This window comes from Theropithecus gelada, chromosome 1 (genome assembly GCF_003255815.1).
Source record: "Theropithecus gelada isolate Dixy chromosome 1, Tgel_1.0, whole genome shotgun sequence".
In the NCBI taxonomy this organism is placed as follows: domain Eukaryota; kingdom Metazoa; phylum Chordata; class Mammalia; order Primates; family Cercopithecidae; genus Theropithecus; species Theropithecus gelada.
The window spans coordinates 221,662,792-221,668,799 of record NC_037668.1 but is presented as its reverse complement, the minus strand read 5'-3'; positions in this window follow the sequence as shown (position 1 = coordinate 221,668,799).

Below are 6,008 nucleotides of genomic sequence, written 5' to 3'. Positions count from 1 at the left end.
AGGAGAATCACTTGAACCCAGGAGGCAGAGGTTATAGTGAGCCAAGATCACACCGTTGTACTCCAGCTTGGGCAACAGAGCGAAACTCCATCTCAAAATAACAATAATAATAGTAATAATAATAATTTCGCATTGGCAGATGTATTGCTTTGTTATAATTAAACAATGAGTTGTGATATAAGTGCTGACTGTGTATCTTTGTGTGTTGGTGTGTCTGTCATAATTAGCTTTTTTTTTTTGAGACAGTCTTGCACTGTCGCCCAGGCTGGAGTGCAGTGGCGTGATCTCAGCTCACTGCAAGCTCCGTCTCCCAAGTTCACACCATTCTCCTGCCTCAGCCTCCCAAGTAGCTGGGACTACAGACGCCCGCCACCATGCCTGGCTAATTTTTGTATTTTTAGTAGAGACGGGGTTTCACCATGTTGGCCAGGATGGTCTTGATCCCCTGACCTCATGATCCGCCCGCCTCAGCCTCCCAAAGTGCTGAGATTACAGCCGTGAGCCACCGCGCCCGGCCTGTCATAATTTATAAATGTTCTAAGAGCAACAAGTGTGTTCTTGAGATTTTTCTAACCCTTGAGGCACTCCCTGTGGCTTCCTTATTTAACAAACCAACCTAGAAGTGCAGACCTCTGAGCTGAGTTCCTCAATGCAGAAACCTACTCACCATTTTTACTTGTATGCTGCTAGGCAACACTGAGAGAATGCAGGAGCACAGACGTAGCCAGAGGGCCTCAGTCAGATCTCAAAATGCCTTGTGCCCTCTTGGGCGCACACAGGTGCTGTAGCCAGGGTAAGGAAATCCAAGTGCCTCTCTCAGGCTTGGCCCATTCCTTATAAATGCAGTGGCCCACAGTATTTATTAATATGGGCTTACTGCATTTACACAGTGTTGCAGCTCTGCTGAGGGAAGACTGGAGACGGACCCTGATGGCGGCCTGGGTTCATCAGCATCTCAAACCGCTGGGAAAACTTCAGAGCCACAGGGATCACTAGCATCTCAAACCGCTGGGGAAACATCAGAGCCACAGGGATCACTAGCACGTCCACTGAGGCAGAGGCGTGCACCACATCAAATTGCCCCATCTCCCGTCAGGTCCTGAGAGAAAATGAGGACCATAATTTGTCCCTTGATATAAAAAGAATTTACTACCTCATGTAAGTAAAATTAGGGAACTCAATCCGCTGTTGTTCTAAAAACATACATACCAATGAGCCATTTGCTCCCCTCCCCTGTTCCCCAGAATCATTATATGGCTAAGAAAACAGCTGAGGCATAATTGGTCCCATCCTACCTAGAACAGAATCATGCATTTGTTTTTTTCTTTCTCCTTATATCTGCTGAAAATAGGGCCAAAATATTTTGACATCTTCTTTTTACTAATATTTTTATGTATGAAAGAAAGAACTCATTGTCCTAGATAGTGAAAAAAAATCATATAAAGTGTACTATTACATACATTAAGGAGCCACAGGGTGGCCTGTTTTTTTTTTTGTTTTTGTTTTTTGTTTTATTTTGAAATGGAGTTTCGCTCTTTCACCCAGGCTGGAGTGAAGTGCTGCTATCTCTGCAACTTGCAACCTCCGCCCCCCCAGGTTCAAGCAATTCTCCTGCCTCAGTCTCCCTCGTATCTGGGATTATGGGCACCAGCCACCATGCCTGGCTAATTTTTGTATTTTTAGTAGAGATGAGGTTTCACCATGGGGGCCAGGCCGGTCTCGAACTCCTGACATCAGGTGATCCACCCTTGTTGGCCTCCCAAAGTGCTGGGATTACAGATGTGAGCCACTGCGCCCAGCCTTATTTTTACTTTTTGATTTGAAAGGAAGATGTTAGCATACATAGGTTTATACTTTAGTTTCAAAAACTAATAAGGAAATTGAGCAAGTATCATTACTTAGATTGTGTATATGTAACTATGTTTGAACTCTCTTGTAAAGGCAAAAACGACATCACAATGCTGAATTTTTTAAATAAATAAATATACAGCTATAGCCAAGCAATGTCAGAAAAAAATCAGACTTAGAGTCAATTAACTAAGAAACTTATCAATTTGACTGGGTACTTTTGGGTAGATGTAGTCAGAGAATTAGAGAGTAAAGAGACTATTCTACATAAGTGAATGTGTAGAATTCGTAGAATATGTGTGGTACACATATGCAGGCCCAGCATCCTTTCTTCTTCCCCGTGTAATAGAAAAGCAGACCACAGAGGGCCCCAGAAGCACAGAGAAAGCATGCACCAAGGAGTCGGTGCTTGGAGGGCAGACAGGCTGAATAGATCCCAGGGTTCCCAGTTCTCGGCCCTCTGGGGTTCTAGGGGTTGCAATCACCAATCTAAGTGCTTTCCATTACTTCCACTGGCTAAGGAGGTTATTTTACTTCCCACTCCTGATCGCTCCGTGTATCCCCTCCTCCCAGTCCTCTTCACTCAGGGCCTTCTCAACATGCTAGAAAAATGTGTTTAAGGCCGGGCACAGTTGCTCACACCTGTAATCCCAGCACTTTGGGAGGCTGAGGCGGGCGGATCACCTGCGGTCAGGAGTTCAAGACCACCAGCCTGGCCAACATGGCAAAACCCCCTCTCTACTAAAAACACAAAAATTAGCTGGGTGTGGTGGCGGGCGCCTGTCATCCCAGCTACTCGGGAGGCTGAAGCAGGAGAATCGCTTGAACCTGGAAGGTGTAGGTTGCAGTGAGCCGAGATCATGCCACTGCACTCCAGCTGGGGCAACAGAGTGAGACTCCATCTCAAAAAAAAAAAAAAAGTTTATTAAATTGATAAACCAGTCACCTGATTTGGAGGAGGGGGACCTGGGGGCATATTAGCCTGTTCTCACACTGCTATAAATATCTGAAACCAGGAAATTTATGAAGAAAAGAGGTTTAGTTGGCTCACAGTTCCGCAGGCTGTGCAGGAAGCATGGCAGCATCTGCTTCCAGGAGGCCTCAGGGAGCTTTTACTCATGGCAGAAGGCAAAGTGGGAACTGGAGCCTTACATGGCAAAAGCAGGGGCAAGAGAAAGTTGGGGGGCCACCCACTTTTAAACATCCAGATTTCACAACTCATCCAAGAGAGATGGTGTTAAACCATGAGAAACTGCCCCCATGATCCAATCAACCCCCACCAGGCCCACCTTCAACACTGGGGATTATAATTGAGCATGAGATTTGGGTGGGGACACAAAGCCAAACCATATCAGGGAGTTACTGAGCTGATTAGTTCTTAGAATAAATTACCCAGTCTTCTGGATATGTAGACAGAGTTCTGGAGGGTTATAGCTTAGAAAAGGCTAGAAGCTCATGTTGGGGACTTTCTCTTTTAGTTTTCTCTTTTTCAAGAGACAGGGTCTCACTCTGTCACTCAGGCTGGAGTGCAGTGGTGTGATCCTGGCTCACTGCAGAGTTGAAATCCTGGGCTCAAGTCCCTCCCAAGTGGCTGGGACTATAGGTCTGCACCACCATATCTGGCTAATTTATATTTTTTTGTAGAGACCAGGTCTTGCTTTGTTGCCCAGCTGGTCTCAAACTTCTGGTCTCAAGCAATCCTCCCACCTCAGTCCCCAAAGTGTTGGGATTACAGGCGGGAGCCACTGTGCTCTACCAGGGTTGGTGTTCAAATTTTTACAGAGAAGAAAAGAATTTCACTGGTAATTGTCAGAGCAGTCCTTAAGGATGTGTCAGAAAGAAAAAATTATGATTTGAGATAGAAAAAAAAGCCCAATGTATATAACAGAGAAATGCACAGTAATAGGGAAGTGATGAGGAGAGCAGACCCAAGACACCCCATTTCTAGATGGCGTGGATGCACCATATTGTTTAGGTAAAGAAAGGTACATAAAACATGAAATTTTTTTTTTTTAAAGCTTCTAGTCTACGTAAGTTTATAGAAAGTTCCTCACATTTTTAGTGACGATACCATTTTGCGAGGTGGCTTATGGAGTACGAGACAAAGCATAATGCAAAGGTGTCACTGTGATGTCACGGGGAATCAAAATCACAGGGGGTTCAATGGGACTAGGCCTGGACATGCCAAGTTATCAGGTCACGAAATCCATCATGTTTACAAACTTAGTCTTCTGCTCAATTTTTCTCTATCCCCAAAATTTTACTAATTTAGCACTTGGAATTAAACTTTATTGGCCAATTATTATTGTTATATCAGTATACTACGTTACATTTCACACAACATTTTCAGGTCCATCAATTTTGCTCTCCAGATAGTCAATCATTTATTTATTCAAAAAATACAGATTGATAACAAACCAGCATTGGAGGTGCTTGAGAAACACTGAATGTATCATTGTCAAGAGACAAAGATACCACCGCTTGGGGTGTTTACATTTAGCACAAAAGGCAAAACATAAATAAATAAATAAAACAAGCCTAATAAATAAGAGAACAATATAGTACACTAGATGACACGTACTCTATGGGGAACAAAGAGCCTCCACTGAGCCCAGCAAGGGCAACTGGAAAGGTGAGCTCCGGACGGGCTCTGGGGTGAGTAGGGTTATACGGCATCACTGAGAGGCTGGATCTCAGAAGACTCAAAGGAAGAAAGGGAATAATGAGTCAAGGGACATCAGGGAAAAGGGAATTTCAAGCAGAAGCCACAGCGGGGGAAACTGCCCTATGATGGGAAGCGCCTGCTTTGGTGGAAACCCAGCCATGAGGCCAGGGCAGCTGGAGCAGAATGCAAAGGGAAGGGGGGGAGGAAGAGAGAATCAGAGGAGGGATGGGGGTTCAGAACCTCTAGGGCCTGGGGGTTCACTGTGAGGATTCTGACTTTCACTCGTCATTGTGATGGTATCACCATCTAAGTCACTGTGATGCCAACATATCCTTGGGTGCTAAAAGGATCAGCCCAGCTGCTGTAGAGAGAATGGGAGCGGAAGGGCCTAGAGCCCAAGCAGGACCACTGTGAGGAAACGAAAGTCATAATCCAGAGTGGCAGGATGGAGTTCCGACCATGGTTACAGCAGCAGGGTGGCCAGGACAACTGAACGCCACACATATTCTGAAGGTAGGACCAACAGGGCTTGCTGATGGACTGGATGTGGGCTGCAGAAGTCAAGAAAGCACTCAGTTGGACGCCTGGCGTAAGTAATCAGAAGAATGGAGCTGCCACCCAGTGACAGGGAGCAGCCTGTGGTTTTTGTGGTTGCAGTTAGGAAGAGACTTTGTGGTTAAGTTTTAGGCAAATTGAGTTTAAAATGTCTATTCTGATGTCAAGTGGACAGCTGAATATAAAAGACGCATTCAGAGGAAAGGAGAGGGAAAGCCAGGAAACGGGTATGGATGTAGAGGATTTTGCTGGTAATGAAACAAAGTTCCAGAGGAAATAGTGGAAACCTTTCAGGAGTTGGAAAGGGAAAGAGGTCATTACAGGAGACACACAAAACTGTGAACCTAAGAATGCAAGAGATGAAGACTCACATAGGTCTACTGACTGACATAAACCATAATAAAATGCACAGTGAGACAGCATTCAGCAGAGACAGTGAGACCAGAGTACTGGGCTACACGGTGGGAAATGGATACTCCTGGGCCTCTCATTCCACTCTATGGAGAGAGTAGAAGACACATGGAGGTGTTCTCCCTCCCACTCAGGGCTTCCCCGTCTCAGTGAATGGGTGGTGCCCCACGGAAGGGGTATCTCAGGCCACCCTCCTGATCCCTGGGGGAAGGGACGCTGTGGCTGAGCTGAAGGCCACCTTCCCTACACAGACCTTGCACGAGGGAGGGCTAGGGCACACCGGCCCGCGGAACACCAAGAGGAGGGACGTGAGGATGCGTTATTCCCTCTGTTTACAAACCTAACACAGAGAGTAGAAGTGTTCGCTCATGATCAAACAATTTAAAAAATCTAGGAAGAAGGCTACGTTAATAATATGATCGGAAGGTAGTTAAAGATGTCAGTCGAAAAAATCTCCCTGGAAGAGAAAAACATCTTGAACTTCAAATTGAGGAGGAAAATTAAACCTTCTGCAGATTATTGTCAGATA